The sequence below is a fragment of the Mytilus californianus genome, unplaced genomic scaffold (assembly GCF_021869535.1).
Source record: "Mytilus californianus isolate M0D057914Y unplaced genomic scaffold, xbMytCali1.0.p SCAF_6, whole genome shotgun sequence".
NCBI lineage: Eukaryota > Metazoa > Mollusca > Bivalvia > Mytilida > Mytilidae > Mytilus > Mytilus californianus.
The window spans coordinates 68403248-68416296 of NW_026262712.1; the positions used below are offsets into that span (position 1 = coordinate 68403248).

General features: G+C 31.8%; 1 protein-coding gene and 1 long non-coding RNA gene across 2 annotated transcripts in view; one reads left to right on the plus strand and one right to left on the minus strand.

Moving 5' to 3' along the window:
- Nucleotides 1-6169: 6169 nt before the first annotated feature.
- Nucleotides 6170-7911, minus strand: LOC127706857 (uncharacterized). Its single transcript, XR_007984590.1, has 2 exons — nt 7835-7911; nt 6170-6665 (listed from the first exon to the last, which is right to left on the minus strand). It is a non-coding gene; the product is annotated as an uncharacterized LOC127706857 (long non-coding RNA).
- A 480-nt stretch (nt 7912-8391) lies between these two features.
- Nucleotides 8392-13049, plus strand: part of LOC127706852 (oxysterol-binding protein-related protein 8-like) — a 79992-nt gene continuing 75334 nt past the window's right edge. The window contains exon 1 of the mRNA XM_052211570.1: nt 8392-8451. The gene's annotated coding sequence lies outside the window, so the exon portion shown is untranslated. The remainder of the gene's footprint in view (nt 8452-13049) is intronic.

Sequence of the window (13049 nt, forward strand, 5' to 3'; positions counted from 1 at the left end):
ACACCGAACAGTAAGCTATAAAGGGCCCCCAAAAAAATATATACATGTATACTTTTAAACTAAGTCCTTTTAAGGACGTATGTTAGTTATACGTCATTGGTCCTACATGCACGTTTATATAATATATATATGTTTATTACGACTCATAACGTATTATCGACAAATAATATTTCATTCAGTGGTTGTTGATCGCAATTGCAAGCTAATTAATTTTCAAATGTTGACAAAGTTTATCGGATCGTGACTTTAATAAACAAGAAGCAACAGTTCAACAGAGCAATTTGGGCACGTGACAAATAAGTAAATTGATACAGCCATGATACTTTTTTTATATTTTCCATGCGCTCCAATTCGGTAATGATGCTTTTCCTTAACAGTTGTTAAGTGAATTGTTGTATTTAACAACCTTCCAGTGCACGTTTGTTACATTTTTTTCTTTACGGTTTTCCTCTCGCATTTGCGCTGTGCGGTGGCCGATGTTCTAACGAGAGGTCTCGCAAATAAAGTCACTGAAAACGGGTAAATATATCGGCGAATTAGTGTACGGGAAGACAATAAATCGATAGCAGTACATTTCTGAAGATTTTTATGATATAAAGAAATTTTTTTTACAAGAAAGTTACCGTACACATATTTTATAGTAAAACTTAGCCAATCATATAAAACATTTTTCGTTTGGAATTTGAAGTTTTATATGACTTTTAAAGTCACTTGTCCAGTTGTACTAAACCAATAACCATGCACCTTTTAAGTAATCTACGGAGCAAGAAGTTTCCTTTTAAAACGCTAAGAGGCACAAGTGGTGCCCTTGCGTAAGAAACAAATTCAGCTTTTAGCTGGCAACTATACAGCACTGTAAACATTTTGACGGTGGTATCAAATTTTCCCAAAAGGGTCATTTATGAAAGCCTTAAGTTTTTTTGAAATCTTCAGCCATGCTCTCATTCATCTGCCTTTAGTCCATGATATGGCTGTGATCAGTACAGTGTTGCAAAAAAAAAACGTAGATAGAGGACAGGAAAAAAGCTTTAAAATATATTTGTAGCTGCTGTGTTAATGGAGTGTTCGAGTGCCTACCCCTTTGATATTTTATTATGGCTATTAAAAATGTATCATCTGTCAGAATATGCATGCCCTCAATCTTATAAATAGTTATTAATCAGATAAACCAACCATGTATAATAGTAGGTTTACAGATTTTAGTTCTTGGAAACACTTATTTTATTCATAAAGGTATCCAACAAAGATACCTCGGGGATATGTACTATTTGATATTTTTATCAAAGTATTTTAATTGTTTAAAGGAAACCGCTCACTTTAAATATGCTGTTGATAGAACACTGTCACATTCAAGACCAGACTTAGTTAAAAAAAACTGTAAAGCAGGAAAGTTCAGACCGTAAAAGATTGTTTCGGATATAACCAAACACAGAGAAATTTCAGGATATTGCAGTTGAACAAAACACATTAACCAAAACCTACAATTTGAAAATCAGTCAAAACGTCAAAAAGTCAAACTCCGTGGTGTGAAAGATGACTTACACTGACATATGCTAGACCGCGTGTAGTGACTAAATGCATAAAAACGCACAAGGAAACTAATCACTTATGGTATGTCGTTTTATTTATTGTCTGGTAGTTTGTAAATTTTTGTGGCATTGATTTCAGAGTAAGCCGAGCAAAACGGGTCTTATCGAAATCAGAATAATATGTCCGGGTGGACTATTACCGACTTGTGAATTAGCATATTAAAATCTGACATAGGATATAGGTCTAGTACAAAGCAGGGTTAATATTCATATAGCATTAACATGTTCCCGTCCTGAATATGTGCCAAGAAAGTAAGTAAGTAAGTAAGTAAGTAAGTAAGTAAGAAATAAGTAAGAAGTAAGTAAGAAGTAAGTAAGTAAGTAAGTTAGTAATCTTTATTTAAAGTCGGGTTTTCATATATCTTCAAACACAACATAGAACAGCTCTTTAACCGACTGATATATATAATTGCATAACAGGATCAAATATTTAAATATCAATATATGCATTGACAGCACATACAAACAATTCAAGCTGCTCATATAAATAAATACAGAGCACATGCAACATAAAAAGTAAAGCAACATATATATATATATATATATATATTAAATGACCTGAATAATAGCCAACGATAAATCTTACGGGGCGATGGATCATATAATTATGATACAGTACACTACAAAATATAATATATAACCAGTCTAAAAGGGTACAACATCACCAAAAAATAGATATCTGATTATCCGAAATATTTATAGTTACATTTGTTCATTTTATTGTTATTTTTTGGTGATGTTGTACCCTTTTAGACTGGTTTATATATATATAGTCAATGGCAGTCAGCAGGGTTTAAGAACATCAGTTGTTCGACCTCACGTTTAGTCAAATGCGTTTTGTTAAAATATATTTTTTCACTCTTTTGGTCTTTTGGAAAATGTTGTTTGTGCTGTATTTAGACCCCTCTTTTTGTCTTCGGTAGTGGCATATCAGCTATGCTTTTGTTCCTAAAATTGTATGCCTTTTCTTTAATGGTTATCAAATTATGTAAAATCCGGGCTAGATTTATTTACTATTCTATATGTCCGAAATGCCGGCCATGATTATCATCCTATGATTTTTTAGTGGTGCTGGTAATTTAGACTGTTTCAGTAGAGTGTTATAACAGTAGTCGTCGTAAATAAATCTGAGTGCTCGTTCTTGTATTTTTTAAATTATTTTGGTGTTTTGTTCACTGCAAAAGTGCCATGTAAGTGGACAATAGCTGAGGTTTAAAGGACGAAGGGGTGATAAATGGTAAGTTTAGATAATCTGGTTAGATGAGTTCCAAATTATCTTAATACGTTTAGTCTTGGACTATTTGTCCCAGGTTGAGTTGTCGTGCTGTTTTTTTTTACAAATGTTTGAGATGTGTGTGCTGAAATCAGTTTAAAGTCTATGGTTACACCTAGAAGTTTCAGCTCATCATCACACTGAATACTGATGCCGTTTAGGTTGAAGACTGTATTTTGAGAATGTGTTTTTTTTTTGCCTATTACGATTCACGGCTTGAATTTTCTGGGTTTGCCTGCATTTTGTTGGGAATGCCAGATTTAGAAAGAGTGCAAAAGGATCATAGCTGAAATACATATAAACATAGAAACAAACAAACAAAACAACAATTTTGGCACGTTTAACAAACAAAACTGACAAAACACGTACGCGCATCAATTATCAGTGCAATAATTCCAACTAAAAAATTTCTGATTATTGTACATTTATCTATATATATATAAAATTTGCCGAGAACATCAGTCTCAGTACAGTTCATTAATAAATCCAAACAAAGAAAATTACAAAAACATGGTATAATGTTAACAATGTCATCATAAAAATTTGTACCATCGTCTTGACCCAAAGGTTTATTAATATATCTGCCTTTTTCGATGTGTAAATTATGGTTAAGACTACAACAGATCTGGGACTATTATTAAATACTTAGTATAATAGTCCCAGAACAGATCGAGACATATATAATTATGTCTCTGACTACAATAATCAGAAATTCACCACTGTCTAATATATTGTTTCGAGCAGAGACATATATACACAGAGATTGGCAACTCCGTGAAATCCCGTTAAAAAACGCGGCCCGGAATGAGATTCTCGTCGATAATTATTCTACAACATGTAGACAAGTCAGGGATGAATAACCTCGATAGCTAATCAAGTGATAGGAAAACTTATTTCAGATCAAATAAATTCTTTTTCTAAAAAACTACTTGAAATAGTTGTATTTTTTTTAATGTATTTGATTGAGAAAATATTTTTTTCTTTTTTTCGGCATTTCTTTTAATTTAAAAAGTAAAATCTGGTAATGATCATGATATTACAAGAAACATTTCTTTGCTAAAGTTTGCTTCTAAATTACACAGTGAAATTATGTGTGTCCGATTTTCCGGTAATTATTTCCTTAGAGTTGTGACTGTGGATTCACAGGTGTGCGATTACGCAATTTATTGCCCTCCGATCACCTGAATTTTGCCGGAGGTGAAGTTCTAAGTGGATTATTACTTGGTAACTGTTTTTACAACTAATCAAATTCTGACATTATTTTAACCATGACCAGAACTTTATTTTAACAGAAACACTGGGCTATACTATGAATAGGGTAAACGGATAGAAAGTCACAGTACAAAAAGTCACAGGACATAAAGTCACAAATTGGATAGGACAAATCACAAATAATTTACTGACAATTGTTTGAATATAAAAGAGAAAGATCTTCAAATAATATCTTTTTTTACATTTATTCATTTTTAAGTTCAGGAAATTGTTCATAGGCCTTGATAAATGAAAAATTATTAAATTTTAATCATGCAAATAATATATTTCTTGGCACCATGAAGCCATTTAAGTGCCAAACCACTTTGACATTTTGTTATCATAACAATTATTTGATCATCATTGATATTTATTGTATAAATTTTAATTACAAAGTTGCTTCATATATTATAGTTCAATGAAAAATCAAAAAATTATTTTTAAAATTAGTGTTTTCTTGTTCAGAGAAAAATAATCTCAAAACTGAATTGTGACTTTTCGTCTGTGACTTTTTGTCCGTGACTTTTTGTCCTGTGACTTACTGTCCTACATTCTACTATAGTATTCAATCAGGAACAAAAATAGTCATTTAACATGTCAAAAAAAGAAATCAGAAAGCAACTTTTGTATATAAAAAAAATATGTAGCCAGTAGAATTTTGTCTCCTGGAAAACGGATTTAAATGATTAATTTTTGATTGACCTACAATAACATTATTTGTGGAACCTTTGCATGAATTTCCTAAATGAACGTACATTATGTACAGTGTTGTCGAAATCACTATTTTTGCTGTCATGAAATATTGAATATGAATCTGTCATTATTTGTAGTTTTTTAGAGACTTAATATCACAGACCCTGATTAAAAACAACGTGTATCATAAGTACAGTAAAATGCTCTGCTGAACTGTAGAATTTTAATGTTCTGTTTCATAGACCACAGAAGTACTGCAACATCCTTATCTTAACTCTTTCCTACCGGGTAGTGAAACTCGAGTTTGAAATTAGAAATATTTAAAATTGAAGACAAGTTTTATCTGATCTTTTGTGGGTTTATGTTTCGGTGCAGTGCTATGTGGGCTGTTATTTTCTTTTCATTTGTCATTTTTTTTATCTGTGTTACATGACCTTGTACTTTTTGTATTGCCCCTTGACATCTCCTGCTTCTGTTTAAACCTTTACCACTAATATCTCATCTGGTTTAAATAAAATAGTGTCTCATTCCCGGAATTTGTTATACAGGAATTCATTTTAATATCAGTTTTTTTTAAGCATATAAACTGCTTGGTCTCTTCACACAATTTATGTTTAGGACGAAAGCATCAATAGGTACATACATGTACCAGGTCACCAATATATAAGTACACGTTATGTGCTTTTGACCTCCACAAGAATTCTTAAACATTCATAGATGTGCAAAGAATATTTTTGTCGTTGGGTTGTTGTCTCATTGACATATACCTCACATTTCTGAATAGTCATAGCAGCTGTGCCTTTTCAATTTATTGCAGAAAATATTTGCATTAACATTTTTCAAAATAGGCAAACAGTGATCACAGAATGAGGACATGTAAAACTGAAACAACACAACACATTGAACAGATAAATATAAACAAGCACCATTGCTAAAGGACTGAAACAAACATAGATGATGACAAATATGAGCGACTAGTAGTGTACAAGTAGAGTGAACATTTCTTGCTTCTTATTCTAAACATTTTGTCATTTCATGTAAACAATTAAATATGTTATTTTCCGAGGAGAGGAAGGAATTTGTGAAACGAAATATTTTGCCTTTAGTTCTGTCAAGTTATATATTCACAGGAGTGTTGTTAAATAAATGAACATTTTCCCTTTTTTTACATTATGCTACCTTTATGCTACAAAGGTAGCATTTCCATTCTCATGATATACAAAGATATTATAGAGTGGCCTTCCAATGATAGTCATACATGTAAATCATTGTCTCATTGGCAATCATACTACATCATCATATTGTTATACATGTATGTAAAAATTATGTACATGTATACTTTGTAAACGTAAAGAAGACAAACGAAGTTGAACACAAGATATTTATTTGCATTTTTATCCGTATACATGTAGTCTCTGCACAACTGCCACTTCTGTTTCAAATTCAATAGATTGAATGCGGAGTCTTGTATTTATTCTAAGTTCAATGATGTCACCATCACTTGCACTAAAATCGCATACACATGTACATCAAGTTTGGCATATGAACTATGATATTTGAACTACAATAATGTGGTGTTTTCACAGTCAGGATAAGCACATGTCATTTTCTCTCTTACAAAACCATTTTTTAGTATCACATCGATAGTAGTACATGTAATCGATCCACTACATGACTGTGCAGTAACATTTGAAAAAAGTCATCACTAATAGTTGTTCCTGTCTGCCAGGGAATCTTTTTTTCAATCAGAAAGGCTAGGGAGTCCTACATTCAGCACATGTATGATATTACATCTCTTGTATGCTGCACTGTTAGGTAAATTTGATCAACATCTTTGTTCTTTTATAACATGCAGGATCCTGTTAAAAAAAATGCTGTCAGATACTGAATGTAAATATACATGTATATAAACTTGTAAATGTCATCAAAGTGGTGGAAATAATGAAAAAAAACAATTTATATACACAAAACCGGTATGTCTTGGGAAAGTAATTCCTGTGATCAATGGTGATGGGTACATTTGTTCGTTAAAGATTGACAATTTTATAAACTGTAGCCATGGACAGGTGCCTGTCTTTATATTGAAGAGAATGAAAATGGCTGACAGCTTGAATGGTCATTTTTAATTATAAATTGCATCAAAGCTGGTGAAAATATGGAAAAAACAACTGTTATACACAAATCCAGTATGTCATAAGAAAGTAATTCATGTGCTGGGAATAATTATTCTCTAAAGATGGAAAAGTTTATTGACTGTAGACATGGACAGGGGCCTGTCTTTATATTGAAGAGAATGAAAATGGCCGACAGCTTGAATGGTCATTTTTAATTGTAAATTGCATCAAAGCTGGTGAAAATATGGAAAAAACAACTGTTATACACAAATCCAGTATGTCATAAGAAAGTAATTCATGTGCTGGGAATAATTATTCTCTAAAGATGGAAAAGTTTATTGACTGTAGACATGGACAGGGGCCTGTCTTTATATTGAAGAGAATGAAAATGGCCGACAGCTTGAATGGTCATTTTTAATTGTAAATTGCATCAAAGTGGGTGAAAATATGTAAAAAACAACTGTTATACACAAATCCAGTATGTCATAAGAAAGTAATTCATGTGCTGGGAATAATTATTCTCTAAAGATGGAAAAGTTTATTGACTGTAGACATGGACAGGGGCCTGTCTTTATATTGAAGAGAATGAAAATGGCCGACAGCTTGAATGGTCATTTTTAATTGTAAATTGCATCAAAGTGGGTGATTTAATGAAAATTCAACATATTTACACAAAACCAGTATGTCTTGGGAAAAGTGATTCATCTCATAAATGGTTTTATTCCTTTTCGAATGAAAAGGTTTTAATAAAAAATACGTCCGTGTAAAAAATTTTCATAACGTCCATGTCGGCCAAGCTTTCCCCTTATTATTGACCACAATAAAACGTTAATCGTCACAATATTTTAACTAACAATTACTACAAACTGAATAAAACAAGGTAAATAATTTACGAAATTGAAATATATACTTACATTATGCTGTTTTGAAAAGCTTGATGTAAAATAAAAATCGAAGCGGTGGTGAACTTGTCATGATCAGATGCAAAATGGCGTTCTCGTTAAAGTCTCGTGTGATGCGTGTTTTTAATTGGATTTCGCTGACCACTGTTACAGTTGCCAATATCTGTGTATATATGTCTCTGTTTCGAGACATTCAACTCTGTATAAGTCTCAGGTTTATGTTCATTTTTAGCTTGTATTAATTATGTAACTACATAATTTGTTTTGGTCTTCACCTGATAAACGTGTCAGAAAAGATATATTTTTCATATTTCATCTTTCTTGTAATCTATTTTTCACTGCAGATATGAGTTTTCACTCTGACAGCGTTTCTTTATTATTCCAGACAAAGTCAAAACCAAAGTATTTTTGAAACTGAAAAATGTGTTTGTTAAAGGTACAATCAATTAACTTCGGTTGACATGGTTGACTTATATACTAATTTAGAAAAGAAAAGGAAAGCAACTGCATATTTTACAGCGCGCCAATCTCACCGAATACTGGTTCTAATTTTCCACTAGGTGTCGTCATCGATTTCCTGTTTACAAGCTGTCAAAATCAGAAAAATCACTTACAACTTATTTCACTTGGTATGCTGGTTTGGGTTACTTCTTATTATAACGCACAACTCCTAATCCTTCAAATGATCATACATATTCTAATTTTTACAGAAACTGTAATCTGTCATTGTAGGAAATAACTGTGTAGACATCCATGAGCTGATGAAGCTAATGAGTGTTGGCACGGTTTCATGTCGATCCGGCCCCACGTCGATCCGGCCCAAGTCGATCCGTCCCACGTCGATCCGGCCCAACGTCGATCCGGCCCATATTTAAAGTCGATCCGGCCCCAATAAAAAAATATATTTATAACGAATAAAAATAAAGATATATATTAATTGTAATTCATAAACATGATAAATGTTTATGAATTTTATTATAATGTAAAAGGTGTACGGTAAAAAAATGGCCTTTAACAAATATTTTCTTTAGATCTATGAGTATAAAACAAGTAGGTTGATAATGTTTTCATTACAAGTTTTCAAGATTATTGGGTATAATTATAATAAAAACGTATATAACAGAATTTAGTACAATCAACTGACATCAACATTAATCAGCAGTAATTAGCATTTTCTTTCAATTGACTGTGATCTTAACAAGTCTTTCATCCTGTGTAATAACAAATAGTTACATACACAACGGTACAAGCCGATTCCCAAGCTGATACATACAAACTTTGTTTTTGTTTTAAGTTCTTTAAACTTCTCAAATTGAGAAATGTTGTTTGATTTGCCGAATCCTTTCTATAAAAGAGGAGACAGAATGCGTTTGCTTTAAATATCACAATGGCTTTTCCTTGTGTGGTATGCGACATTTCGAACTTCACAAAGCAATCAACATGTAATGAGTGAGTAGATTTTCACCTGGACGGACGTGTTTACTATATGTCCTGTAGACCAAGGTGAATAAAATGTCGAATACTTAAATCATAATCTGATGAGTTGAGAATGGAAACTTCCGACCAACTACAAGAGGAGATTACAGCAGTTCTATCACTCGTAGAGAATCAACCCGCCGATTGGACTTTAACTAAACGGAATGGAAGATACTCCATGCAGATAAAATGGCGACAAACATCACAAAAGCCTACAACCTGCTATACAAACAGACACAATCACACTCAGTTTCGTATCGATTTAAAATAATTCTTTGACTGGTACACCAATACTTCACTTACCTGTTGTCATCCATCATCGATACTTTTTGCAAAATCAATTTATACTGTTAAAAATTCTCCAAAGTCAATATAGTTTATTCATATTTTATTATGGGGCCGGACCTTATATCCTATGGAGGCTTCTCAGATTCCGGAAATGATACCGAATTTTATTTTCGTATTAGAATTAATGTTATTCAAAGCGGGAAATAAAGAAGCAATTATGAATACCAGCGAACATAATACACAAGTTAACTAATTTATACGTAAAAAGATGACAGAAATTTCATTGAAATCGTTCTCTGAAATACAACTGGCCATAAGAGAATATGAAATTGATACAAGCTCAAAGTTTAGAGTAGTGAAAAAAGACAAATATTTTGGATTAGAGGGAACAGGTAATGATACGGGTCATAAGACATAACTTGTATGGCTCATAAGTTTCAGGAATCAAATTAATCAAACATATGAAAAGATTTATAAGACATAAATACATAATAAAAGTACATACTGAAATGTTGGACAGACAGTGCTTTCCTATATATGAAGGATTTGTATATTATATACACGTACGTTTTTATAAAATTATACAACTTGTCAACAAAAATTCATGTCGGAGCTGAAATTACATCAGTCAGAATCTATTATCTTTATTAATATATTGTAAAAGCTGCTCAATGGCAGATCCAGAAGGTGTGCAGAGCATTGACTGAATAGCCATAAAAACCTAAAGAGGGGGCCCTTCAATCTTCAGTCATGCTTCAGTGATTCCATATATATTACATGTATAATACCCCCCCCCCCCCCCCCCCATAAATCAGTCTCCGCAACTGTAAATTGAACTTAAACAAGGAGCATTAAAATTTAGAAACCTTAAACAGTTTATTATCAGTTCACTGTGTATAGTGTACTCAATATTACACCATGACCATGTTAAAAAATGGAGTAAAATATAGGACTGACTATTATGAATGTGGCAAAGATGTCGCATGCGTAGTCTCCGCCCCTAGAGTGCTTTCAGACCTCTTTTAAAAACTGGCACATTTTACTCGTACTCGAACATTATAATAAAGAATGGAAACAGGGAATGTGTCGAAGAAGGAGACAACAAACCAACCTAAATGTACAAGACAAATCAAGACCACCAATGTATATACTATAGACATATTTTGAATGAACAAGGTAAACAAGAACAAATAAAAAGTATTAAAAGCCTAAAAAATATGTACATGTCTCATTGGCAATCATACCACATTTCTTATGTTAATATTGTACTTTAAAACAATATTACTTTTAGATATATTAATATTGCAGACTTGTTGTATTTTGACAGATTTTTCTGCTGTTATGAACATGATGAAAAAGATCTGGTTCAAGGATCCCCAGCCAGATGCAGTGCCTATTATACCATCTACTGGTGTACCCTTTATTGTTGTTGGAAAGAAGTTGTTGGAGTGTCACCAAGGGTTAGATAGAGACAAGAATCGAAAGATGAAAAGAAAAAATGAAACAAAGAAATGTAAACTATATTTTTTATCTTTTCAATAACTTACTTGTACAGTACAATGTATCATGACACAGGTTTTTAATGTGATGAGGTGTAACGTGTAAAAGTGAACAAAGTCTATGATTTAATTATACCTGTATTTCAAGTCATATATGTTTGAAATTTATTGAAATAATTGCTCGGCATAATGATGGACATGGCCTACATAATGAGGAAATGCAGTCTAGTCAGTACAAACGGTACATCCATCATATTTCTTTTCAATTTGATAACAGATTATTTGATTACAGCTAGTATCTGTATCAAGATGAGATCTCTCAACTAGCAAATGAATAAGAGATGGTAATTTGAGGGAATTTGAAAATACATCACCTGAGCTTATTTACTACAATTTACTGATTATCATTTCGTAATTGCCATTATAAGTGTTCATTGTTTTTTACTATTAGGAATGAAGTTTATTTACTAGTAAACAAGAAACTGGTACTGTTTTGTTATTAGCATTTTATCTCATTTGTTCACTAAAAAAGATTTTTGAAAGCATGCAAGTAATACAAAGTTCCTGTTAAATTACACTTTTTAAACGACTCAAAAAATCCTTGTTTGTACCCTGACCATATTTGTTGTGTTTTTTTTAAATCATGTATAATAAAAACAAAATATATATATATATATACGAGTCTAAATTGAAAACAACGTTCAAACCTATGACTGCGTGTGATAAAAACCGCAATTTTTATACGAGTGCATGCAAAACAAATTATATTTATATATACATAACTATGTTACAAATTTATCACAGGAGGACCATGACTTCAGTAGACAGAGGAGACAAATTCAACCAACTAAAAAGAAGAACTGTGGAGTTAAATTGAGGATAAGGCATATTGTTAGATTTCCTGACTACAAGGTATGTATAATATGGTTGATATCCTTGTTTGATGTTCTTTTTTCTTCAGTTTATTTTTGTGAAAGTGTTATATTAAAGTCAGTGATTTGTGATACTCATCAATTCTTAACAGCAATACATTTGTATATATAGACTTGGAATAAGCTGTATTATTAGAAAATCATACAATGTAAATTATAGTATATAAACAGTCTTCATGATAAACTTTTGAAGCTACAGGCCTAAAGCTGAATTATACGAAAATTTTAGTTAGATTCTATTGGCCTGTAGAGATGATTTTACAGGCCCGAAGACATTTTTACAAGCCTGGGCTGGTGGGCCTGTGGTTGAGTGTGAAGACTGTATAAACAGGAGTCTTCTTCCTGTAAATTAAATACACTAATTGCCTCTATACAATTTCACTGAAATTTTTTTTTGTGAATTGTTTCTTTAAAAAGTTGATATTTCTTGTTCTTTAAATTACTTGACATGGTTTTTCTCACAGTTGAATTTAAGAAAGGTCAGCTTTAAGTGAAACACTCATTTATTTTGACAGATTTGATTGTCTTATAATCATGATAGTTTAAATTGCTTGAATTGAAAACCTGCAGAGAAACAATCATGATTCATGTTGACAATTTTGATCCATTAGTTTTTCTTTAATTTACTTGTTTTTTTCTTTCACCATATATATATTGCTTGTTTGTTTTTATTTGAGTTTACTTTTTATTTGCATGTTTCTTTGATTTTTTTACCTATGAAGAAGTTCTGACAGACACATGTTATAGTAATGGTGAGTTCATTTTATCTGCATGACAATATCAATGTCAAGCTTCTTTAATTTGTGAACTGTTTAATTACGTACTGAAATTATTGTACTCTAAAAGATAAATGTTGATTTGATTTTAACAGTAGTCAGTACCTCAATTCTATGGACTTGGAAAATATGAAATCCACTGTAATTAGGACTTGGAAAATATGAAATCCACTGTAATTAGGGTTTTTTAAAACATATTTTAGGCTATTAAAAACAAAAAAAAACATTAATGGCAAAAAAAAAGTTCAGTTTATAT